This window comes from Ischnura elegans (genome assembly GCF_921293095.1).
Source record: "Ischnura elegans chromosome 13 unlocalized genomic scaffold, ioIscEleg1.1 SUPER_13_unloc_1, whole genome shotgun sequence".
NCBI classification, from domain to species: Eukaryota; Metazoa; Arthropoda; class Insecta; order Odonata; family Coenagrionidae; genus Ischnura; species Ischnura elegans.
This window is the reverse complement of record NW_025791657.1, coordinates 18408191-18434973: the sequence shown is the minus strand read 5'-3', so window position 1 is coordinate 18434973 and position 26783 is coordinate 18408191. Positions and strand designations below refer to the sequence as shown.

Below are 26783 nucleotides of genomic sequence, written 5' to 3'. Positions count from 1 at the left end.
TTAGCTAGAACTTTCTCAATCCCCTTGGTCTTGCGAAGATCCCGTTTCACAACGCCGTCCGGGCCTGGAGCAGTATTCTCCTTCAACTTCTTAATTCTAGCCCGGACCTCCTCTGGTTCAATGGCGCTGATGGAATCGGGATTTTTGGGGCACGAGTTGCTCGAAAGCGGTGGTCACTCGTCCCTCTATTCCCCAAAGCCTGTCGTACAGATCTTTAAACTTGCTTGCCAGTGGTATCAAGCGTCAATTATCTCCATAGTCCTCCGGAACTTCTCCCTCCATAAGCATGGCGGCCAACTTTGCGGGGCATTTCCGGAAGAGCTCCTGACACTTGGCGTACCGGATCCTTTTGAGTCTATCGTGGTCTCTATACGCGTCCTTCGGCTTTCGGTGGGATGCCTGTTTACTTTCTTGTTCCACTTTACGTGGTTTCGGGTCAAGGATCTTAACGATCCTATCATGGACGGCCTCAAGCCTGCTTGCCACGGCATCCAACCATTCGGACTTCTTTGCCTCGTCCTCTTCACGTAGTGTGGCAAGCAGCGCATTAAGATCCTCGTGCACGCTGTTTAGCGTAGTGTGCTCTCCGTCGTCTCCTTTTGCCGACGCCAACACTTGGTCGGTGATTACCTCCCGCCAAGTCTTGTAGCGTTCTGTCGGGGGAGAGGAGCCATCCCTGCCGGCTGGTGAAGCAGGGCTCTCCCCCTCAGCTCCGGGTTGGATCAATTCCCGAGCTGCGTCCCTCTCCTCCTCATTAGGAGGCCTACCTAAAACCGTCATATCCTGCGTTAATAAATTAATTGGAGCCGGGTGTAAAGGGCCTGAACTCCGTAACTGTAACAATAAGTCCGGGTGGCCAATAGAGCCCCCGGACGGCAATAACTTTTTCTGGTGTATAGGGCCAGATAACAAAAGAGAACCCGGAGACTGTAAATGGGTCTCCCCATCCCCTCCCCAGTCTAAATCTAAATTCAGACGACCGGCACTTATACTGATACGGGCCCTGGGCTGAGGAGAATCGCTGAGGGACTCCAATTCTCTCTCAACAGCGGGGTTTCCAGGGCCAACCGATTCGCTCCTTTGCCGCCTTTTACTTCTTGAAGCCGACTCCCTCTCCCGTCTCGAGGTTTCGACTTCCAGCGGTCTCTCCGTTGTGCTAGCATCAACGGTTTTTCTACTTGCTTCTCCCGCTTGGTCGTGCCGATTGGCTGTGACCTCAGGAGCGATCGTTTTCTTTTTGCTCGCCTTTGCGAGCTCGCTGCGCTTATTTGACACCTGCTTGTGCGTTTTGCCTGGGAGTGCTGCGGCTATTCTCACATTAATCTGCCGGTCGTCGCTAAACCTTTCTTGTCGAGCAACTGTTTTTTAGCTCATCCTGCGTCCATTTGGAAGCCCGCTTTGGCGGACTACGCAGGATGGCTTTGGCTCTACTCCTCGTGAGCACTTTATCCACATGCTTGTGCCTTCTGTGCTGCCCCAGGCCAATAGAGGTGGATGAAGAAACCTCGCAGTTGGAGCAAGCGAATGGTAGCCTTTTTGCAGCCACCGAAGGCCCCCTACATTTTCTCTTATGGCAATGAAGGGAGTGAACTTTTGGGAAACATTTGCCACACGACCGGCAACGCCAGTGAGGGCTCAGCTTGGAGTGCTGATCTTTCAAGTGCTTCTGCAGGGACTTCAGATCAATACAGTTGTTGGTGCACTCAGAGCATTCCCAAGTTCCTACTAAGGGCAAGCTAATGTGTAACGTGTCGGCTGCTTGACACGTCACTGCCCACTGTCCCTGCGAGGCTCCCTCCCCCTCCCAATTTTGCGACTCCCCCTTGTCTCCTTTTTCCCTTCCCATTACCCTCCCCCTACACCCCTCCCCCCCCGTCATTCCCTCCCCGTTTTCCCTTCTCTTCTCCCCCTCGTCACCTGCTTCCCTTCCCTCTTCCCTTTCCCCTTCACCCTCAAATTTCGCCCCAAATGGCTGGCTCCCTCCGTGCGCACGTATTTTACAACCGCTATTAGTGGCGCAGCTTTCCCGGAGGCCGAGGCCCATTAGGGACTGTTTAGTTTACTTTCCATGTTTGCCATATTGGGGGGGGGGAGGGTGAGCAAAATACGCCGGTGCCTAGCATGCTCAGTCTAGGTCCGGTTCCAAGGCCGTGAGTGCGGCGAAGATAAACGTCACCTTCCGAGCCCTCGTCAGGCTCGGATAACCCCTCCTGAGCAAGGGAACGAAGCCTGACACCAAGTGGGGGTTTCTCCGGCTGGAGGCGCGATGAGTCCCCCGGTAGGGCCAAGCTGTTGCTCAGGAGTCAACGGCCTGCCGTTGCCTTCTTTTTGCTACCGAAATGGTACCCAACTCTCGCCGCGAGGAGGCAGAAGGTCGACTTGGGGAGGGCAGTGAAGAGTCAAAAAAGTGGCTTGAGTCCCGCCCTTGCTCCCCTTAAGAGAGGTATAGTTACTCCCGCCGTTTACCCGCGCTGGCTTGAATTTCTTCATTTTGACATTCAGAGCACTGGGCAGAAATCACATTGCGTCAACACCCGCTGGGGCCATCGCAATGCTTTGTTTTAATTAGACAGTAAGAGAACCCCAGTCCGTGCCAGTTCTGAGCCAGTCGTTGAATGGCGGCCGAAGAGCGGCGCGCGAGCGGTGACCCCGGACGGGCGCGACCCGATACCGCGAACACCGGCTCAACTGGGTTTTCTTTCACCGCTGGTTCTTCCAAGCCCGTTCCCTTGGCTGTGGTTTCGCTAGATAGTAGATAGGGACACTAGGTGGGGGTAAGGCCCCCGCGGACCCTCCTCCAACCCCCTAGGTTATAGGTTTGGCAACCTTTTTCCTAGGGGCCGCTTTTCAGCCTTTATGTGAATTTACATGCCGACTCATTCGTCTGCGCTTGGCGCATTGTAATCAATTTGCCCCGGCTTTCGCCGGGCTAGTGTCCCCCTCACCTCCCGCAAGCTGCGGCAGGATCAATTGGATCGGCATTAGGCTGCTTATTCGAGTTTATAGATGCCTCTTGATGATTTTGACTGGCTTCAAATTTGAGTTTCAGAATTTTTATCATTGTCTCTTTAGTTGTGTTAAAAATCTCAGTTCTCAATATGGATTTCCTGTCAAATTGTAAACTATGCTCCGTTAGCTTATCAATTAGAGGACCCCTTGTGACTTTTAGTTCATTGCATTTTGCTAGCAAGTGCCAGGCCGTTTCTTCTCGGTCATTGCAGAAGGTGCATTTTGCTGATTCCGTTAAGTTAAAAGACGTTAGTTTGTAGTTAAAATCACCATGCCCTGTATAGAATTGTACGGTATAGTAGTTTTAGGCTTTTAGCTTTTCCTTGTCTTTTAATTTTGCACAGTTGATCATTTTGGGAATATGGGCGAGGCGGCGATTTGATGATGATGAGCTGGGGGACGGTGATCCTTAGGGGGGGAATCCCGGGCGAGGCGGCGATTAGATGATGATGCCGGAGATGAAGCTGGGGGACCGTGGTCCTGGGGGAAAGGTCCCTGGGGACCTGGGACGATGATCCTGTGAACCTTGGACGATGGGTAGTAGTCCAAACTTTGTATCAAGAACCTGGAAAAAAGTCACTCACACACACGCACGCACACTCTCCTCGCTGCAAAAGGCAGTCCAGAGATCACTCACACACTATCTGCATTTGCAGTTCTGGGTCCCTGTCCCACTATCCCTTGCGACGCACGCTTGCCCTCTTAGCCGGCCGCGGGAGCTTATTGCAGAGCCGGCTCTGATGGCCCGCGGCACGTTGCCCGGCCCCGGGCCTCGAGGAGGCGGGGCAAGCCCAGATGTTAAAAAAATGACCAAAGATAGGTATTTAAGGGTCCAGTAAGTTCTGAGAAAATCTTTCCCTCCCATTGACTATTAGTTCAGTTCAGTTCACACACAGTAAACCGTACGCACAAGACATACGCAAACGCGCAAACAACAGGCGATCGAAATCAACCTGTTGGGCCCTGGGGCCAGTAGATAGGGACAGTTTGTTTGCTGGTAACGTGAGTACCCCGACGGGGTTTTCACGCGCTATGCAAAAACTGCGCGCGCTACTTGGCGCGGGGGGCACCTGAGCCAAGCACTCTTAATCCCCCTTATCCACTGCCAGGGAACGGCGTCATTAGTCATTATCTGCGGGGTTGGTCCTGTATCTGCTCTTCCCTCAGTCTCTTTTCCTCGTCCTCTACTTTGACCGTCTCGTTGTCTCTTTGTCTCGTCCTCTGCTTTGACCGTCTCGTTGTCTCTTTGCCTCTGCCTCTACCGTACTGATGCCTTGTTCTCTTTTCCTCGTTGTCTCTTCCTCTACATTGGGGCTTGGTGATCTCTTTGTCTCTATGCCTCGGAACTCCAAAGCATTGCGTAGCACCGTTTCGCTTGAACTCTGTGCGGCATTTCCTCTCGAGCAACTCGTACTCGATCGGAAGTGTGCCAGTAATCATTGTGAGGGCTTCGTTAGAGACGGTTCGGTACGCTCCAGCCATAGCCAGTAGACAGCACCTCTGCGCCTCTCTGAGCTTTCGGACGATACGACAGTTTTCAGCTATCCTATTGCCCCAAACCTCAACCCCGTATCCCAATATGGGAACCGCAACGCTCCGGTAAAGGATACCAATGAGGGGGGCTCGACAGCCAAATTCCCCTCTGCAATACTTTCGTATTGCGGCGAAGGTGACTTTAACCTTTTTCACTACGTTGGCAACATGAGCATCGAAATTGAGCCCTTCGTCCAAAATTACTCCCAAATATTTCACCTGTCGATTCCTTCTGATCACCAATCCATTCAGTCGCAGTGAGGGGTCCCTGCTGAAATTCCCTCCGTAAACAGAATAGACCGTTTTCTCCTTTGAGATCTGTAACTTACACTCAGACGCCCAATCTGATAGGGCAGTCAAACACGCGGCGGATCGCACCTCGAGCTCCCTGCGATTATCTCCCGTGACAATAATCGCAGTGTCATCTGCATAGGCCACAACCTCGCAATGATCTGGATAGTGAGCTCGAAACATTCCATTCATTGACACGTTCCAGAGGAGTGGTCCCAGTATCGATCCCTGAGGAGTTCCTTTAGTAAGGAACTTCCTCGCCGCGGAATAGTTGCTGTCAAAGACTACCCTTCTTTGATCAAAATAGCTCCGAATTAGGCGAACAAGATTACTGGGAACCCCACAGTGCTTCAACTCTTGTATGACAACGGGCCACCACATTGAGTCAAACGCGCACCAGATATCAACGAAGATCACCAGAACGTATTTTCTCACCCTTCTCCTGATGCTTCCCGCCACATGCAGAAGAGCATCAATTGTACCTTTTCCCTCCCTGAATCCATACTGATGGGGATGAAAGAGATCTGACTCTTGTACGTGTTCCAACATTTTGGCTTTTATGACCCGCTCGAACGTCTTCCCAAGTTCGGGAAGTAACGTCAGCGGCCGGTAAGACCTTGGGTCACCAGGGTCTCTGTCCTTCCCCTTGGAAAGTACACAGAGCTGTCCCACTTTCCACATGCGTGGAAAGTAGTCCACTGCCAAGCAAAAATCGAAAACACGAGTAAGCTCCGTACGAAATACTTGCACAGCTTTCTGGACCATGAGTCCAGTAACGTTGTCTCGTCCCGGAGCTTTATTCCGTTTGATGAGCCCTATGGCGAACTCAACCTCGTTCACAGTGAAGGGATTTGCAGCATGACTCTCACTGTCGTGTTCGTAATCTTGTCTCAGTTGCGCCTGGCGTTCCTTATCATTTCTATCATCATCAGGAAGAAGGGTCTCGAGCATTCGTTTAACCGTTCCATCGGTGAGCAAAACTCTCCCGTCCTCCGTGTTTCCAGCATGTAGTACTACTGGATGCCTCAGTTTCTTAGCTGCCAGCTTGTAAACGAAGCCCCAAGGGTTTCGCTCCAACTCGTCACGGGAAAATTTCTCCCATGACCTGCGTTGGCACCGCCTCACCTCCAAGATGTACCTTCGCTGGGCAACCCTGAGACCCTGCCGGTAGCATGCCCGCCTTTCAGGGTTCCAACAGCTTTGGAAGCGTTTCCGGGAACGCCTGAGATGACTCTTAAGCCTACTTAGAGTTCCGTTCCACCACGGAATCCTAGGCGTGAGTACTTTCCTCTTGGGAATAGTTCGTTCAGCTGCTTCGAGTAGAACGTATCGCAGAGCTCGGACTCTCCGATCGATGGACGCGGGTTCGACACTTTCAAGTGCATTCCCAAACTCACGTTTTAAACCATCGGATAGGGCCGCGACGTACAAATCCCACCGAGCTCTCGAGAAGTCGAACCTCTGCACTTGCTCGGGGGGTCGCGAGTTCAAACTGTACGTCATCGTGATCAAATTATGATCCCACACATTCACCTTATCGTGCACTCGCCAGTCCCTGAAGCTCCTCAGTCCCCGTCCATTCACCAACGTCAAATCGATATTGGATTCCTCATCCCTCGTGGCAAAGGTGCAAGGGTTTCCCGGTTCATTCAGAAGGAACAAGCCCAGTGAGTGTAATAGGAGCTCCAATTCCCGACCGCGTTGGTCAGTGAAGCGGTCGAACCAGACTTCATTTCTCGCATTTGCGTCTGTCCCTATGACGACCTTGTGGTTACCGAACTCCCCCACGATTTCCATAATCAGTGATAGGAAGGGTCCTATCTCTTTGCTTGGGGCAAAATACATGCTCACTGCGATGAATGAATCCTGGCCCACACGGACCTCCGCAGTGGCGACGTGCGTCGTCGTGTACTTCCCGATTGGCAGCAGGGCGATTTCTTGCCCTACGCATACTATACCAGCAAAGAATCTTTCCTGCATCACCTCAGGGAATATGCGAGCGCTTATACGCAAACCCGGCACCTTCCATAGAAGCTCTTGTGTCCTGAGTCGTGTATGGTTCTTGCACGAAAATTAAATTGACACCCCTTTCCAGCGCGTGAACACGCAACTGAGCTGTTGCCAGCTTACCACGCGCTAGATTGATCTGCCCAATCTTTACGCTACGTAAAAATTGAAGACGACTAAAAGGCATAATCAATTGTCTGTTTCAGGCGTTCTAACCATCGCTCGTACAAGCCACACTTTGGGTCTGACCAATTATGGTTAGTCTGCGTGAGCTTAGCACGCACGCAGTTAACGCACTTTGGTGCTTGGGATTTTTGGGTACACTCCTTTCAGTCGTGGGCACCAGCGCAGTGATCGCATGTAAACTCTTTAGCTGTGCATTTAATTGCCATATGACCAATGCCCTGGCATTTAAAGCACCGAGTAATATGCAACTTCTTTTCGACTCTGCAACTGTCGTAGCCAAGGAACAATCTTCCTCGATCTAGGCAATCCCGGTACGTTTTTCCATCAACCTCGACAACCCAAGTCGTGGTATCCGCTTCCCGCCGACCGTATTGGTAAAGCGGAACGACGTGCGCCTTCTCGTCAAAGTTCTGCCCAACCAGGGATTCCCTAAGCGAGTCTCTCGTGAAAGTGTTTTTCACCCCAAACACAGCCACACGTGGCTTGTTTTTGCTTCTGACTCGCCTGTGAGACACCCGGTCTCACCGTCGAACACTTAGGCGATTTTGAGCTTTGCAACTAAACCCGAAGTTGCACATTCTAAGCGCACGCCGTTGTTCTTATATTTCTTTAGCCGGGTGACCTTTAGCCCCAAAGCAATTGGATTGACCCTGGCCTTTAACATTTGCTTCGTCTCGTCACTGCTCTTAACGTTGCCGCTATCCTTTGGGTAGATTACAACTGCCTCCGTCGCAGGTCTGCGCGGAGCCGGCACAGCACGCTTTACCACCGGTCTACTGGCTAAGTCAGCAAAACTAGGTGCAAGCTTTGGTGCTGCCTTCGCCATCGCGCTTTCTACCACTCCCGCCACGACTCCTGTGCAGTCAGCCTTCCCGAGTCAGAAATTCAACTTCGCCAGGACCTCAAGATGCACTTTATGCATCTCACCGAGGCAATTGATCAACTCACTCTTCGTGCTTTTCGCAGCCTTTGAGTCCCCAGGTATTATCTGAGTCATTCGAGTTATCGAATCTGCAAACTCAGTGTTTTCAGACCTCATTTCTGCCTCCGGGGTACTAACACTATCCCTTCGGTTTGCCGAACTTCGCCTAGAAGCGGGGGTCCCCTCATTCCCTTTCGGGGGGGACCCACCGTTTCCGTTTCCCGCCATCCCACCACGAGGAGGTGTCGGCTGGACCGGCGGATGGCCCACCCTGCCAAAAGGTTGCCTCTTTGTCACTCACAAACCCGTAGTTGTAAATACAACAAAACAAACGACAACCCCAAGTTGCCTCTTTGTCTCTTACACACTTGGTAAAAAAAGTCAAGTGTAACAAGTCAGAGGGGAAGCCAAGGTAAAAATCCTTCTGAGTTAAACGGGTCAGAAACCAAAGGTTTTTCCCTGCGTTAAGCGGCGCAGGACCTAGCAAGGGCGGCTGGTATGGGGCTCCGAACTCCCGCAACTAACCAAACCGCCTGCCCATGGGGGCAGTAGATAGGGAAGGGTCACCCGCTTCGGAGACGATCTGCGCGTCGACCAGGATGGAGCGGTCTCCGCCCCTGGCGTAGAGGTCTGGTTTCCGCAGTCCCTCGTCGGTCGATATTCTCGGTTCCCGTTCCGTTGTCCATCCCTTGCGTTGGAGGGACGAGTCGATGATCATAAGAGAGGCATTAAGAGAGTCATAGTTACTCCCGCCGTTTACCCGCGCTTGCTTGAATTTCTTCACTTTGGCATTCATAGCACTGGGCAGAAATCACATTGCGTCAACACCCGCTGGGGCCATCGCAATGCTTTGTTTTAATTAGACACTCGGATTCCCTCAGTCCGTGCCAGTTCTGAGCCAGTCGTTGAATGCCTAATCATGCCATCAAAACTTTCTTTTCAAACACTTGCTCGACTAGTACCTAATCTAAATTTCCCTAATTTTAATTATCGTACACTTTCGGTCACTCCGGACCGTCACGGGACTAACCATAATCCATGAAAGCATTGAGAATTTCTGTACTACTTCGGAGGGCTATCATGCTCATAGTTAGACCTCCTCGTCCTCGCGAAGTCCTCGCGACCACAACCCCATGGTCCTGAGCCCTTTGACTGTAGCTTTCGGTACGGCACCGCGTGATCCGATTACGACGGGAATCACCTGAAAGTGAGATGTATTCAGTAATCGTTTCACCGGCCCTTCCAGGGACTCATATTTCTCCAGCTTTTCGCCGGCCGCGGCACTCAGGAACTCCCCAGGTTCGAGGCGGACAGTCACGTCGACCACGAACGCCCTTTCCCCGTCGATCATGACGAGGTCCGGTTTGAGGAGCCCTTTAGTGTCGCTGTGAAAGGAGTTTTCCTTCACTACCTTCCACTTGCGGGACTTGGCCTCTCCCTCCAAAGCGTCTACTATCTCATCGTGCCGGTGCATTCTCTTTCCTTTAGTATGTATGCATTCCCCCAGCACATGTCCTAGTGACTCCGGCTTCTCCTTGCACCGTCTGCATTCGGGGGGAATGCTTTTGTCAGCCCTCCGAAGAGTCGTTCTTACCCCGGCTGTATTTGTGCGGAGGCGGAGCGCATCAAGCCACCGTGATGCCTTGAGAAACGAGGGATTCAGAATCCAGGCGTTCCCGATTGGGTCGTCCCTGAACTCCTTCACCCCCGCCCCCTGACAGGCCAGTGCTGCCCACGCCTCGTGCTCCGCCCTCTTTCCCTTCCGCTTCATGTCTTCTAACAGCCGGGGATTCAAGGGCCAATTAATTAAGAGATTCATAGTTACTCCTGCCGTTTTCCGGCGCTTCCTTGAATTTCTTCACTTTGAAATTCAGAGGGCTGGGCAGAAATCACATTGCGTCAACACCCTTTGGGGGGATCGCAATGCTTTGTTTTAATTAGACAGTCGGATTCTCCCAATCCGTGCCAGTTCTGAGCCAGTCGTTGAATGGCTACCGAAGAGCGGCGCGCGAGCGGTGACCCCGGACGGGCGCGACCCGATACCGTCAACGCCGGCTCAACTGGGTCTTCTTTCCCTGCTGATTCTTCCAAGCCCGTTCCCTTGGCTGTGGTTTCGCTAGATAATAGATAGGGACAGTGGGAATCTCGTTAATCCATTTATGCGCGTCACTTATTGGATGACGAGGCATTTGGCTATACCTATTCGTACTCATGGCATTGTCGATCCAGTGGGGAGGTGACCCACTGGATCCTAGGGATGTTACACCCGATACCTCTTCCGTTATTTATGGTACTCCGACTGCACACCGGGTAGGCACGGAAGCATGCCATTTGGGGCAGTGCCCCTTTACAGTCGGTTAGCACACCAAGCCTTCGTCCGTTAAAGAAAACAATATCTGTTGAAGAAACTTAGACGGCATCCATGCAATGACAGTCTAAGGAAGGAATTTGTGAAATATAGGAATGAATTAAGATATGAACTGAGAGCAGCTTCTAGCAATTATTACTTACATAAATTTCAACAAGTTACTGGTAATCCTAAAGCTCAGTGGAATATATTCAAAGAGCTAACTGGTCAGTCACCACGAGGTTCACAACCAATTTCTTTGGATATACAAGGTGGAATTATTACTGACCCTATTCTACAAGCTCGTTTATTTAGTGACTTTTTCATTGGTGCATCAGACAATAACCAACATAGTTATTCCAAAGGTATAAATAATATAGTTAAGGAATACTGTGGATATTCTTGCGTTAATTCCATGTATATTGAGCCGATACTTCCAGATGAGATAATTAAACTAGTGAAATCCCTTCCCTCGAGTAAATCAGCTGGCTTTGATGAAATCACAAGCAAAATTTTAAATTTAATCATTGTTGAGTTAGCGCCTATTCAGGCGTACATTTTTAATTTAAGTATTACAACTGGTGTTTTTCCTGAAGTTCTAAAAAAAGCTGTAATCAAACCCCTTTATAAAAAGGGTGACAGGTTATTAATCCAGAATTATAGGCCTATTTCACTGCTGTCAATATTTTCTGAAATACTAGAAAAGCTTGTTAAAAATGGGTTGCTCAAATTTCTAGAAAAAAACCACTTCCTCAGTAAAAACCAATTTGGTTTTTTATGTGGAAAGGGAACGGAGGACGCTTTAGAGAAGTACTTAACTCATATTTATGAATCTATCAATAAAAACAAACGTACTGCCAATCTGTTCATTGACATTACCAAAGCTTTTGATACAATCGACCATGGCATTTTAATGCATAAGCTTCATAGTGCTGGTATTCGAGGAACTCCACTAAAATGGTTCAAGAGCTATCTTTGTACACGAATGCAGTGTGTAAAAATTGGTAATGTATATAGTGATTATAAAGTGATAACAAGTGGGGTTCCCCAAGGATCTGTCTTGGGACCTATTCTTTTCCTAATTTATATTAATGACTTATGTAATCTCGAAGTTAAAGGGCACATCACTGCCTTTGCTGATGATATTGCCTTAAGTTACGATAGTGAAAATTGGGAAATTGTAAAAAACAATATGCAAATTGATTTGGTTAATCTTAGGAATTGGTTAGAAGCAAATAATTTAAAAATGAATGTAAATAAAACTAAATACATTTGCTACAATATTTGTAACAGGTATATAATTGACTGGGATTTGTACTACCACTCAAAGGATCGTCACATGTATGAGTGTTCGGATTGTTTGCCCTTACAGCGTGTGTCTAGTTTCAAGTATCTGGGAATAATCCTGGATGAGTGTTTAAAATGGCGTCAACATGTTGAAAATGTTGCAAATAGTATGAGGCAAACTATATCAAATTTTTATTTCATCCGTAACAAATGCCCAACATATTTTTTGAAACTCATTTATAACGCCCTAGTAAATACCAGGCTAAACTACGGTGTGCTTAGTTGGGGTACAGCTTATAAAAATTCTATAAGATCCATTGTTGTATTACAAAAAAGGCTTATTAGAGTAATTTTAAAAAAGAGCCGTTTTGAAAGTTCCTTTCCTTTATTTTATAGTATAGGCTTGCTTCCCTTGAGACATCTTTTCATTTACAAGGTTTTACGTCGTTTTTTCATGAGAAGTGGAAATGCGGGGTTATTATTATACAACCATCCTTCCTTCACCCTACGAAGATCATGTATTGCTTTACCTACGACTAACCTTACGTTGTATAAACGTTGTTTCTTGTTTATAGGGCCAAAAGTGTACAACTTATTACCTGTATCATGTCTGAAAACAAAAAATAATGATGTAATTATGAAAAATATTCAGTCTTGGCTGTTTAAAATACAAAGTGTGGAGGATTTTTTTATGATGTAATACCATGTTAAATATGTGTACGTACTTGTTTCAATTCAAATGTTGTGCTTGCTTCAATTCAAATGTTCTTGCTTCAATTCAAATGCTGTGCTTGCTTCAATTCAAATGTTGTGCTTACTTCAATTCAAACGTTTATATGTCAGCATGACCCCATGCAAATGATGGTAGCCAAAAAACAGGTTGTCCTTAATGACTACCTAAAGTTACTCCGTTTTCGGTAATTAATTCTATTCTGTACTTTTATTTTGTGGAGTAATAAACATTATTATTATTATTAGCCCTCAGTTCTGGTATTTGAGGTTACCTACTCTCACCACGTGGAGGTGAACGTAAGGCACATGGTCATCCTCGGCTCTCCCCTTCCACTTAAGGAATTGGTTCCTTGGCGCCCTTAAGAGAGTCAAACCCGGCCTGGCGTCACTAATTGGATGACGAGGCATTTGGCTATTTTTTTAACGAGGTGGTGGAAATCTCATTACGGACACCTAGGGAATGTTGCCCTAGGTGGGGTGGTGTGAGACTCATCCGTGGCTAGGTGTTCGGCCAGGACATACTCAATAAAACCACCACCTCCCGCTGCTCCTGGGACAATGGGTCTCTTGTTTATCCATTCATGCTCGTCAATAATTGGATGATGAGGCATTTGGCTAGTTTACAGGAATACTTCTGCTCCTGTTCCTCCCGGGCTTCTTCTTTGCTCGGTCCTAATTATGCCATCAATACTTTCTTTTCAAACACTTGCTCGACTAGTCCCTAATTTAAATTTCCCTTAATTAAATTATCCTAAACTTTCGGTCACTCCGGACCGTCAAGGGACTAACCATAATCTAGGAAAGCATTGAGAATTTCTATGCTACTTTGGAGGGCAATCATGCTCATAGTTAGACCAAGTCCTCGCGACCACAACCCAATGGTCCTGAGCCCTTTGACTGTTGCTTTCGGTACGGCGCCGCGTGATCCGATTACGACGGGAATCACCTGTAAGTGAGATGCATTCAGTAATCTTTTCACCGGCCCTTGCAGGGCTTCATACTATTCCAGCTTTTCGCCGGCCGCGGCACTCAGGAACTCCCCACTTTCGAGGCGGACAGTCACGTCGATAACGAACGCCCTTTCCCCGTCGGTCATGACGAGGTCCGGTTTGAGGAGCCCTTTAGTGTCGATGTGAAAGGAGTTTTCCTTCACTACCTTCCACTTGCGGGACTTGGCGTCTCCCTCCAAAGCGTCTACGATTCCATTGTGCCGGTGCATTCTGTTTCCTTTCGTGTGTATGCATTCCCACAGCACGTGTCCCAGTGACTCCTTGCCTTCTCCTTGCACCGTCTGCATTCATCTATCTCCACCAAGCTCCTTAGTCTTTCGTCGATGCATGGAGAATACATGCGACTCAGAATGGAGCTGATAGAGATAGGCCTATAGTTGGCAGGATCAGCCGGATCCTTGTCCGGCTTCGGTATTAAGACTGTACGACAATCCTTAAATGCTTTTGGGATTTTCTGCGCCAAAAGGCAGCAGTTGAATAATTTTGCCAGTACTTTCTCAATCCCCTTGGTTTTACGAAGATCCCGTTTCACAACGCCGTCCGGGCCTGGGGCAGTTGTCTCCTTAAGCGCCTTAATTCTAGCCCGGACCTCCTCTGGTTAGATGGCGCTGATAGAATCAGGGGATTTTTGGGGGACGAGTTGCTCGAAAGCGGTGGTCACTCGTCTCTCTACTCTCCAAAGCCTGTCGCACAGATCTTTGAACTTGCTGGCTAGTGGTGTCGGGCGGCATTAACCACCATACTCCTCCGGAACTTCCCCCTTCATTAGCATGGCGGCCAACTTTGCGGGGCATTTCCGGAAGAGCTCCTGACACTTGGCGCACCGGATCCTTTTGCGTTTATCGTGGTCTCTATACGCGTCCTTCGGCTTTCGGTAGGATGCCTTTTTATTTTCTTGTTCCACTTAACGTGGTTTCGGGTCAAGGATCTCAACGATTCTATAATGGACTGCCTCAAGCCTGCTTGCCACGGCATCCATCCATCCGGACTTCTTTGTCTCGTCCGCTTCACGTAGTGTGGCAAGCAGCTCATCAAGATCCTCGTGCACGCTGTTTAGCGTTGCATGCTCTCCATCGTCTCCTTTTGCCGACGCGAACACTTGGTCAGTGATTACCTCCCGCCAAGTCTTGCAGCGTACGGTCAGGGGAGAGGAGGAGAACAAGTCCGGGTGGCCAATAGACCCCCCGGACGGCAATAACTTGTTCTGGTGTATAGGGCCAGATAACAAAAAAGCACCCGGAGATTGTAAATGGATCTCCCCATCCCCTCCCCAGTCTGTATCTAAATTTGCACGACCGGCACTTGGACTTCTCCGGGCCCAGGACTGAGGAGAATCGCTGAGGGACTCCGATTCTCTCTCAACAGCGGGGCTTCCAGGGCCAACCGATTCGCTCCTTTGCCGCCTTTTACTTATTGAAGCCGACTCCCTCTCCCGTCCCGAGGTTTCGACTTCCAGCGGCTCTTCCGTTGTACTTGCCTCAACGGTTTTTCTGCATACTTCTCCCGCTTGGTCGTTCCGATTGGCTGTGACCTCAGGAGCGATCGGTTTCTTTTTGCGAGCTCGCAGCGCTTATTGGACACTTGCTTGTGCGTTTTTCCTGGGAGCGCTGCGGCTATTTTCACATTGATCTGCCGGTCGTTACTAAACTCCCTTTCTAGTCGAGCAAGTGTTTCTAGCTCATCCTAGGTCCATTTGGAAGCCCGCTTCGGCGGACTACGCAGGACGGCTTTGGCTCTACCGCTAATGAGCACTTCATCCACATGCTTGTGCCTCCTATGCTGGCCCAGGCCAATAGAGGTGGACGAAGAAAACTCGCAGTCAGAGCACGCAAATGGGAGCCTTTTTGTAGCCACCGTTGGCCCCTTGCATTTTCCCCTATGGCATTGAAGGGGAAAACATTTGCCACATGACCGGCAACGCCAGTGAGGGCTTAGCCTGGAGTGCTGATCTTTAAAGTGCTTCTGCAGGGACTTTAGATTAATACAGATGTTATTACACTCGGGGAATCCTTAAGAGAGTCTCTCTCTCATGCCTTCTTACAAGTCAGACTAGAGTCAAGCTCAACAGGGTCTTCTTTCCCCACTAATTCTTCCAAGCCCGTTCCCTTGGCTGTGGTTTCGCTAGATAGTAGATAGGGACACTGGATTCGGGGGTTGCTCCCCGCGGACCCACCTCCTCCCCTCCCGAAATCAAGTTAGTGACTTATATTCGGGATGCCGCCTTTCTTAGCCTTATTTTGGCTTTATCGATTGTTAATTGCGTGTTATGATTATCCCCTTGCGGGGCCAGTGTCCCCCTCACCTTATCGAAGTGGTAAGGATCGTTGGGCAGTCGATTTTTCTTTCTTGGCTGTAAGTCTGAGGTTTTAAACCTGGAGGTTTAGACTTGTTGCTTAGGTTCCTTAGAGGTCATCTTGGTTATTCTTAGTTTGTATTTTGCCTTTTCATTTTTAGAATTTGGGCCATTGTAATTTTGGCAGTTTTTACTATTTTAGGATTTACAAGGGTATTAGGTGTAAATTCCATATTATTACTTTCAATTTCATTTTTCATCTCACGTCTCTGTTATATGTAAGTTGGACATATTGCAATTACATGCCATGCATCCTCTGTGACTTTACAAGTGACACAGTTTGGAGTTTCAGTCAGGTTGAAGCTGTACAATTTGGCATTGAAATCACCGTGACCAGTAAAAAATTGAATTGTGCTATGATTGATATCGTCTAGGTTTGAAGTGTATCTATCGTTGACATTGGGAAAGTATTTGTAAGTTTCTCTGCCCTTTTCACTGGCGTCCCATCTCTCCTGCCACCTGTAGAGGGTTTCCTGATGACAAAGTTTCTTCGCAGCTGTTGATTCTTCGGCGGCTCTTGATAAGAGTAATTCTCGTAGCGCAAGGTCGATGGGTTTAACTCCTGCGAGTACGCATAGTGCGTCGGTTGTTGTTGTTCCATACGCGCGTGTAATTCCCAGCAGGGCGATTCGTTGAGCTGTTTTAAGTTTCTTGATGTTTCTGTTCTTGCCTACAATTTCTGGGTACCACCCTTCCCAGCCGTATGTTATTATCGGATGAGCAACGCCTACGTAGAGCTTCTTTAATGAACCTTTGGAATAGCCATGGCTCTTCTTCGCGAGTTTCATGAGGGGCAGGAATTGTGTTTTAACCTTTTGAATTACGTATTTCATATGTTCTGAAAAGTCTAGTTTTTTGCTTACCATTAAGTATTTGACCGACGTTTCATATTTAATGGAAACGTTGTTCATTTTTATTATTGGTTTGCGTTGAAGGCTTCCTTTGAGTAGTGTAAAGACTGTTTTCCCTCGAGAGAAGGTTAGTTTGTTACGCTCACCCCATTTTGTTATTGTTGTAATCGCAGCGGTTGTCTTTTTTCAATGATTAATCTGCTGTCGCTCTTAACCAATAAAATACCGTCGTCCGCATAAGCTATGAGGCTTGTGTCTTCCGGGAGCTGCAGTTCAAGGAAGTCGTTATAGTTATTCCATAATAGAGGTCCTAACACCGATCCTTGAGGGCATCCCTTGCTTAGCTGTTTCTTCTTGGTTGCGCCTTCTAATTCCAAGATTACCTCACGGTTTGCGAAGTAGTTTTTTGTCCTTGAAGATAATTTTGGGGCATTCTGTTCTTTGAAGGCAGTCCAGTGTACCGGGCATCCACGCGTTGACGAAGGCCCCGGCCATGTCTAAGAATACTCCGATTACGTTTTTTTGTTCTGCTTCCTTCACTTCTCTGATGAGCAGTTGGAGTGCATCTTTGGTTCCCCTACCTTCTATGAATCCAAATTGCCTTGGACTTAGATATTCTTTGATTCCCAAGTGCTTCTTAAGTCTTTTGCAAATTAGTCTTTCATACACTTTCCCTTGTACAGGCAGCAGAGTGATGGGCATGTACGAGTTTGGCATTCCGGGGTCCTTCCCTGGCTTCGGAAAAATATTCAAAATGCCTACTTTCCAGATGTTTGGAAACTCCGTCCCGCTTAGAAGTTTGTTAAAACATCCTAATAATAGAGTTCGTATCCTCGCGTACGGTCTTTTTATTGCTTCTGCCTTTATTCCATCGTTTCCGGGTGCCTTGTTGTTTTTAAGGTGCTTGATTGCGTCATCTAATTCGTGTAGCTCGAACTCAGGGTCATATCTAGAATTTACTTCCATATTTGCGCGATTCCTGATGAATAGATGTTCATGCGTGTCGTTGGTTTCCAGGTCGCTAGGAAGAAGTGTCTCCAGGAGTAGTGTGCACGTCTCTTCCAGGATCTCTGTGTGGGTCCCGTCAGTTCTTCTGATGGATGTCAGAATTGTGGGTTTTCTCTTTTCGCGCACAATCTTACACGCTAGACATCATGGGTTTTCGTTACCCTCTTCTATGAGTTTTTCCCAGGATTCCCTTTTCGAGCGTTTTATTTTTTCGATGAATTTTGTTCTCCTGGTTACGAATTCACGTCTCCAATAGGCCAAATCGGCCGCCTCAATTTTTCTGCGTTGCATATACACTTTTGTTTGACCTCATTTTTCTACGCAAGTCTTCTAGCTCCCGATTCCACCAGTTTACCTTTTTGTCGGTACCTCTCATTAGGGGAATGCTTGGTTGGCACGCTTCGATAAGCATGGTTTGAATTTCCTCAGGATCGGGCTGTTTGGGTATTAGTTGACTTCGTTCGACGAGGAAGGAGTCAAACTTTTTACAATTGGCCTTTCTGACGTTTTATTTATTTTCCATTTTATTTATGTAGTAGATAGGGACAGTGGGAATCTCGTTAATCCATTCATGCGCGTCACTAATTGGATGACGAGGCATTTGGTTATTTAAAGATATTTATTTCCTTTTTAAATGCAATACAAGTGAAAAAGGTTAAACACACAACAACATTAGCAACACCCAGATTAAGAGACCCCTTCCCTTAGTAGCACTCCTCCCCTCCCCTTACAAGTCATTTTGTTCTACTGCGTCCAATTAGTGTGTGTCCCTTGCAACACCCTGGTCGTCACATTGACCAGGGCCCCCCGGTTAAGCCCCATTCCCCGAATATCACGAGCACTTTCACTGCACCAGACTCCACGCCAGCTGATCGTCGCTGTGGTGAACTCCGGAGCCGCGTCAGGGTGACGAGTTTCCATCCACCAACGGACTCCCACGTTGCTCTGGTACTTCTGCAACTTCTGCCGATGAACTTCTTTCAGGTCACCCGCTCCGGAGACGATCTGCTCGTCGACCAAGATGGAGCGGTCTCCGCGCCTGGCGTAGAGGTATGGTTTCCGCAGTCCCTCGTCGGTCGGTATCCTCGGTTCCCGTTCCGTTGTCCATCCCTTGCGTTGGAGGGACGAGTCGATGATCGACACCAAGCGTCGTGTCGTTTGACTTGTCCCCCATGCGTCCTCAAGCAACCTTGGATGATGTGTTCCGTGGTCTCGGAGACAGGGCACCCAGCTCGGCACCCCGTCTCAATGTTGGAACGCCGACCACTCGATGTCCTTATGCGGCTGGGCAGGGCGTTGATCCGCACGTGCTGGTACTGGATGAAGTCCCGGCCGGGGATGCCAGCTGCAGTTACGTCGACCCACGCCGTAGACGCCCACTCCTTGGCGCAGTCTCGTAGCTATCTCCGATCCACCGACCGGTGCAGCCCGGACGCCCAAAATGTCTGGGCGTCCCGTGCGGACGGCTCAGCCACTCCGAGGTCGGCCGTCGATCTCCTGGCCCAGTCAACCAGTCGCCTGAAATGACCGGTTGACACCACGGCTCGGGTTGCTGGATCCTCCGACCGGTGGAGCCGTTGAAGTCTGCTCCACCGTTGGACCGGGACGGAATACTGGAACGCAGGAACCCCCAGTCCTTCTTTAACCGGGGCATGGAAGTAGCCGACGGGCACATCCTTCGGCAGGCACAGCCAGGACCGCAGAGCGGCCCGGACGCAGACGTCCATCTCCGCCAATCGTCCGCACGTCAGCCTGCCGAAGGTCAAGGGGTGCTGGAGTCTCGGAATGCCGTGGTGTCGCTGCACCCGCATCCGCTGATGAGATTTCAGTGGCGCCCACCGGACCCTGTCCAACAGATGTACCAGGAGAGGTTTTCCCGGGAATACCTCAGCTCCCTCAAACTCCACTCCCAAATACCTCAAGGGCTGAAGCACTGCATGTGCCTTCACTGGACCTCCCCCCCTTAACTGGACCCCCCTTGAAAAAAAATTTAAAAAATTCTATGGCGGTAGGCTCTGGGGAAAATAGGCCACTTGTTTGGCCCGCTACCATCCTCCGCAAGTCGACCCTCACCTCCCCGTGGCGTGAACCGGGTACCGCTCCGGCGGTAGCTGACGAGGGCAACGGCGACCCAATGGACCGAGGGGCATGCACACCCCCAGTCCGTCAACGTGCACCGCTCCTAAAACTAAAGAAGCCTCGCTTGTTAAACGGCCCGGCCCACAGGCCGGGGCGCGTGCACGTGGAGCAACACCCAGCGAGAGTCAGCCCGACCCAGCAGCAGCCCCGAACAGGTCCGGTTCCACTGAGTTCCAGTGTCCCGATTGCATTCCTTCCTTCCCAACTCTACGTGGACTTGCAGTTCACCGTGTGAAAGCCCACCCCCGGGAGGCGAATGCAGAAGTTCAGCTTGGGCAGAAGCGGCGGTGTACGGAGAAGGAGACCAGGGTCATGGTGAGCCTTGAGGTGGAAGGGGTCCGCCGGGGGGAGCAGTTTATGAACGAGTTCATTGCCGCACGCCTCCCGGGCCGGTCCCTGGAAGCCATCAAGGGGAAGCGCCGCCAGCTGGCTTATAAGCAGCAGTTGGAGAGTGCCCTTAGCCTCCATCCTCCGTCGCCACCCCCAATTTCAGTCACGGAGCTTCAATCTCTCCGCGAGGCCGTGGATAGTCAACTGGCCGGGATCGCCGAAGCTGCGGCCCGATGGAATCCACGGCTCCTGCTCGAAATGGGGGAGTCCAACCTCGGTACTCATGGTTTTCTTGTCTTATTATCTAGATGGACGAGGGAGACCATGGGTGCCCCGCCCGCTCCTGCCCGTGATGCCTTGGCCCCAGCCCCACAGAGAAGGCCGCAGCCATACAAGCTGGGTCCCAGAGCACGGATCCGTCGGGAGTTCGCCAGAATCCAGGAGCTGTGGAAGAAGAGCCCAAGCGCTGCCACGAGGGAGCCTTGCCTGCCGGGAGCCTGCCGGACACCTTGGAGGAAAATGAGGAGTTTTGGGGTCCATTGTACGGAACCCCATCCGCTCCCTAAACGCCAGGACCCAGAAGAAGCAACATCGAGAGCCGGCTCCTCCTCGGACCAATCTCTTAGGAGGTTCTCATCGCCGAGCGAGTGGCAGCTGGGAAGGCTCCTGGACCAGATGGCATCACCCCGACACGCTGGAATGCAGTTCCCTCGTCGGTGATCCTGTATATATTCAACCTGGTCCTCCTACACGATGACACACCCCCTGAGTGGAAGGAATCTCGGACTGTGTTTGTGCCAAAGGGGGCGGTGAATACAAGGGCAGACTACAGGCCCTTGAGCGTGGGATCCGTCCTCCTGCGACGCTTCCATAAGATCTTGGCATCCCGAATCATGGACCTGCCGGTATTTGATGGCCGGCAGCGAGCGTTCCTGCGGCGGGATGTGTGCTGCGAGAATACCCTCACCTTGCAGGCCCTGCTGCAGGACGCAAGGACCCGACGGAAGGAGCTTCATCTAGTCTCCCTTGACCTCCGGAAGGCGTTCGACTCCGTCAGCCAACACGCAATCATGGGAGTGCTGGCGGAGAAGGGCTTTCCTGCCCACTTCCGGAGCTACGTCGGGCAGTTCTACGCTGGAGCGACGACCAGACTCCAGCATTGGGCTGCCAGCAGCGCGCCAGTCCTGGTTCGGCGCGGGATTCGGCAGGGGGATCCGATGTCACCATTTCTCTTCAACTTGGTCCTGGATGGTGTGTTGGAGGAGCTGCTGGACGAGGTGGGCTACAGGCTGGAGGGGACGACGGTTAGAGCGGTGGCCTATGCAGATGACCTCTTTCTTGCATTCCAGTCCATCGTCGGGATGCAGAAGCAGCAGGAGCGAGTTGAGGAGTCACTGGGGCAGCGAGGTTTGGAAGTACTTCCCGGGAAATGCCTGATCCACTCCCTTGTTCCGGCGGGGAAAGTGAAGAAGATTAAAGTCCTGCCGGAACCATCGTTCTACCTCCGGGGAAGTCCAATTACGGACGCCTTGGGACGGGAACCCTAGGCAGTGTGAGGCTCAGCCAAGGCGAGATGTACAGCCATGGCCATACTAACTAAAACCCCTCCTTTTCCAAGTCAACTCCCGTACCTGTTGACTGGGCGGCTGTATTTCCTGCTGCCGATTTAGATCATTGAGCGCAAGTTACTCATAATTAAAGCGACCGTCTCCTCCTAATCCCCTACCCAATTCCTGTTTTAGCAGAAGTCCTCTGACTCCACCGCGTACAGTTGGTGTGGCTCCTCTGGAATACCCTCGTGGTAATAGATGACAGTGTGCCTTTTGTCAATCCTGTGTCGAGTAGCTCCTCTGCAGACAGCTTGCTCCATACGCCTTTCCAGGAGACGGTGCAGGCAGCTATTGTTACGTCTTCTCTCTTCACTTCTTCCTCTGCAGCCGCCGTCTTCAGATCATCGACGTCGTATTTCTTCTTCTTTCGACGATGTGATTCGTCAAGGCTGGTAGCTCCGCTGACTACCTGAGCATCCAATGGAATTGCTTTCTTGTTCTTCGTAGCAACGATGTCTGGTTTCAGTTTTCCCAATCTCGTATTGAATTTCGGCTCTTCCCTTGTCTTCCATCCTTTCATTCGCAGTTCATTGCAGAGGATCCTACACAATGTGTTATGACGAAGTATCCTTCCGCCGTGGGTCCTGAAGCAGTTTTGCACAATGTCCGCGGCTGTTTCGGTCGCGTGGCATCCGGCTCGGCATTTCAATTCCTCTTGGTTGATTCTTCTTCCTCTTCATGCTCTAACTCTACAAGGGAGAGAATTAATCCTAACGTGGTGGTACTGAATGTAATCTCTTGCGGGAACGCCGTAGCTACCACCGTCGACCCACCTACTACTCATAGGCACTTTACCCGCTTCGCGCAACTCTTTTCCGTCGTTAGATGAATAGAGTTTATCGGTCCAGAACTTCTCGATCTTGGTGGTAACTTCACCTTTGCACCCCATCGTAGTCAGAACCCTGTCGGCCCATCTAAGGCGCCCTTGCACAAATTCCAATCCTTGGGCAATCCTTGCGGCACATGGGGAAGATTTCCCCATTGCTTCTAACCTTCGGAGCATCAGTGCTGGTATCGTCGTGGCAAATGCTGGGATATCCAGGCCTCCACTCTTGCAGCCTGCATGGAAGTATCCAATCGGCGTATTCTTCGGCAAAGTTAACACTTCCTAACTGCCTGGCGCACTTCCCGGTCCAATGCACGCAGGATTTTAGCTGTGCATCCTGCTAGTACTAACTGATAGTAAAAGCGGGGGATTAAGGAACACCGTAAGATCTTGAGGCGTTGCTGAGGTTTCAGAGGGGTATATTTAATCCTGATAAGCTCCTCATCCAGACTGCGGCCAGATTTAATGATGCCGATTGGAGAGAATTCTACGCCTAAATATTTGAATCGCTCAGTTGGACGGAGCTGTCTAATCGCTGTTCCATCGGTGAGGAAAAATTGCTGCTCCGTTACAACCTTGTATTTATTTTCCTGTCCCGCTGGTACTATCGAGAGGAAATGGCATTTTTGTGCGTTGAACAACAGGCCATGTTTACTAGCCTCCTCCTCTGCTTTCAAAATACTTCTTTTCATGCCTGCTTTAGTCGATGTTACGATCAGCATGTCGTCTGCGAATGCTAGGTTTTCAATGCTGCATTATCCTAATTTGAATCTTACTCCGGCCGGTGCAGATCGCAAGATCTTATTCACAACAAGACAGAAAATAGGACCCGACATTGGATCACCTTGCCGGACTCCTCTCGTGACTCGTATGACTTCCGACCGCCTTCTGCCGACTTCGAGACATGTTCCGCTTCTCATATAGGTGTTCGATATGAATTCGATAAACTTCTCCGGAAGGCCAATTTCCCTGAGAACGTTGATGATTGAGTAATGGCTAACGCTATCAAACGCCTTTGCTAAATCAAGGGAAGCAACATGTAGCTCCTTGAGGTGGTTTTTAGCTTCATGAGGGAGCGTTTCCAGAACAATGATGTTTTCGGCGCACCCGTCGTTCAGGGCACGTTGCCTCTCACAAATCAGGTGTGCGTCCATTAATCTCCTGGGCAGAATTTTATGTAACTGATGCACAACGGTGGAGGCAATGCTTATAGGTCTGAAGTCTTGAGGCAAATTGCTTCCGCTTTTCTTCGGGACAAAAATTGTCCGACTGACTAAATTTGACTAGGTGAAACCTGCCATGAGTAGAACCATGTTTTAGCATAAGAGTTTGATGGAGTTGGGTACTTTTTGCCACAGTCTAGGACTTATTCCGTCGATTCCGGAAGCAGAATTCAGAGGAATTTTTGCTGTTTCCAATTCGCCGGCCTCGATTGGCTTAATTATCCAATCATACTCTTTCTTGGGGCTCGGTTGGATTGGTGGATATTGTACCAATGGCTGAGTTAGGACAGGTTTCCAATATTCCCTCATCTGGCTTAGAGACGGCGTTTTGGCCTTTACTTCTCCATCCAACACCTCGTCCGCCGCTCTAGACATGTACTTTCTAAATGCTTCTTGCATCTTGGCATACTTCTTTCTCCGGAGGCGCCAGTTCGGGATTTTTTGGCTATGGGCAGCAGGTTTTCGCGCCGTCCTGTTTTTAGGCTTCTCACCTTTATCCTTCTTGGCCGGAAATGTGTCCTCTAACCAATGGCAAAGCTCTTCCATTACATTATCGCCTTTAATGCATTTTTTTCCAATCTCCGCTAGCGTTTTGCCATTGAAGTTACCAATACCGTTTACTTCACTTACAAGCCGTTTTATTTCATCGATAATCGCGTCGTTCGCCTCATCCCTTTTGCTTGGTTCAAGTGATTCATCGGCGACACATTATGAGGGCGGTTCTTGATGGTTCACAGCTACCAATCTCTTCACCTCCTCTGAGACTTCTTTCTGGTAATCATTCCTCTTGCGCAGACCTTTAATACTTGATAGAGCGATCAGGAAACTCTTCAATCAGATGTTGGTTGATGAATCTTACACTCCTGATCCTTGCGCGTGCTTCCTCTTTTATGAAGACGTTTTTGTCCTCCTCAGACCAACGCTTTTTCATTCGATCCACGTTAATCGATCCATTTGCCAGGTCGGGGTGCGCATGCCGTTTATGAACTCCAAAACCGATCTTAGTGGGGAAGCTCCTAGGGGGGTCGCAAGCTGTACACTTGTAAGGTGGTCCACCCAGGCTCACCATACCACTATTCAAGGTGGAATCGTCATCGGTTGGTTAGGGGATCTTCTGCTCGCCTCTCATTGTCATAGAGCCAGTGATTCGAGGCAAAACTGGCTGAGGTTCACTTGAACCTCGGATTCTTTTTCTTGATTCCGTCGTACCTATGGCTTTAAAGCCTAGCGGGAAGGCAACCCACTAGACCCCGGGGGATTTCTCCCCCTGTTCCTCCTCTGTTGTTTCACGTGCACCAGCTGCCACCGTTACGGCACTGAGGTAGGCCACTTGGGGGGCTGCCCCCTTACAGCTGGCTCACGCACCAAGCCTCCGCCCGTTAGCCATCAATTAGAGATTGAGGTTACCGACTCTCACCACGTGGAGGTGGGCGTGAGGCACATGGTCACATGGTGTCATTGTGATTTAAATCATTTATTTCCCTTTTAAAACTTCAATACAGAGTTTTATGCAAAAAGGTTAAAACACAACATTAGCAACACCCAGATCAAGTAACCCCTTCCCTTGGCAGCACTACCCTTACAGTCACCACTCTTCTATTCCTGCGTACTTCCTCTTCTTCTCGTGGACTTTGAATCTTCTTTTTTCTTTCTACGTTGTTCGCTTTGTCTCTCTCCTTCGTCCTTCTTTCTTTTTTTCTACTCCCTTGGCCTTTGGTACTGCCGTTTTGATTACGGTTTTTATTGCATTTATGATACCATTATAATAATGCGAAGTTTTTATAGATTCGCAAAGAAATTTGTCGAACGTTTTACAGTTTCCATTAAAAAAAATGGTGTCCCAATTTCCATGTGGTTATGTTTTTTTTATTTTTCATATGCGTAAACATTAAAATAAGTATAAGTCTGTGATAGCTTATACTCGTTTCTATTAACTCCCATGAGGTTTCTGTGATTAGAATATTCTTTGTTAAGGTTATGTCAATATTGCTGGCATGGCCCTGAGTGTTTTCAAAAGTTGTTAAACTTGACCATTTGTTTAAAATTATCAGGTCATTAGTTGGTATTAATTCCTCTAGCCTTTGGCCTCTGTGATCAGAGTTGACGTTGTACCAGATTGTGGACTTTGCGTTTACATCCGCACCAAATATTACACGCTCATCCTTTTTTAAACTTTTTATTATTTTTTCTGTGTTATTTAAAAGTTTGTCGATGTCATCGGAAAATTGGTAATAACTGCAGATCACTGATAACTTTTGTGCTCGCCCTCAACTCTTATAGTTGTAGTATGAGGGGAGGTAAATTGGTTCAGAAGTATTGTTTTTAGTTTTGAGTAGATAGGGACAGTGGGAACCTCGTTAATCCATTCATGCGCGTCACTAATTGGATGACGAGGAATTTGGCGATTCAGTATTGCTTTAGGTCTTGATGGGTTGGCGTTAAAAGCACAACCAACCTGAGCAAATTTTTAGGAGGTGTACTGCCGCAGACAGAACATCATTTACAGCCAATGCCAGTCAGCTCACCCAATCCCCTCCCTTACCTCGGGCTCGCGCGTTCGAGCCGTCATACGCCCCCATGCCCAAAAACACATCCAACTTCCACGGAGACAGCGTATCGTGATCTGATCCAAGGTCCCTTTGGACAGTCCAAGTAGCCTCAGGCTATCCGCCGATTCCCCAGACCATACTCTCCTCCACGATACCGTACAAGTCGTGTGACTGACTTCGGAGCGGTCCACCTCCCATCTCTCCGCAATCCGCGAGGTAAGAGAATCATTGCTCGCGTAGTAACCGAGCTTCCTGGAATGCTGTGCATCCAAGGGCTCTCGAGCCGACACAACCTGCACATCTATCACTCTAACAAGACCCTCCTTCTTGGCTATTAGGTCCGGTTTACGGTTGCCTTCTTCACTTGGGTAAACTTTTTCTCTCTCCACAGTATGGCCCTTATCCTTCAAGCTGCTCGCAAGAAAGCCGCAGATGGCGTCATGCCGACGGATACGTAGGCCGTGGGTGCGGAAGCATCCCTGCACTTCTTGGCCGGCGGACTCCTGGATTTTGCATCCAGCCCGGCAGTTCAAGACGTCACCTTCCTTCCGTCGTCCCCTCGTGGTGCGC

General features: G+C 49.4%; 1 long non-coding RNA gene across 1 annotated transcript; it reads right to left on the bottom strand.

The window, feature by feature from the left end:
- Positions 1 to 10022: 10022 nt before the first annotated feature.
- LOC124172262 lies at positions 10023 to 26061 on the bottom strand. Its single transcript, XR_006868108.1, has 2 exons — positions 26018 to 26061; positions 10023 to 10092 (listed from the first exon to the last, which is right to left on the bottom strand). It is a non-coding gene; the product is annotated as an uncharacterized LOC124172262 (long non-coding RNA).
- Between the last annotated feature and the right edge of the window lie 722 nt (positions 26062 to 26783).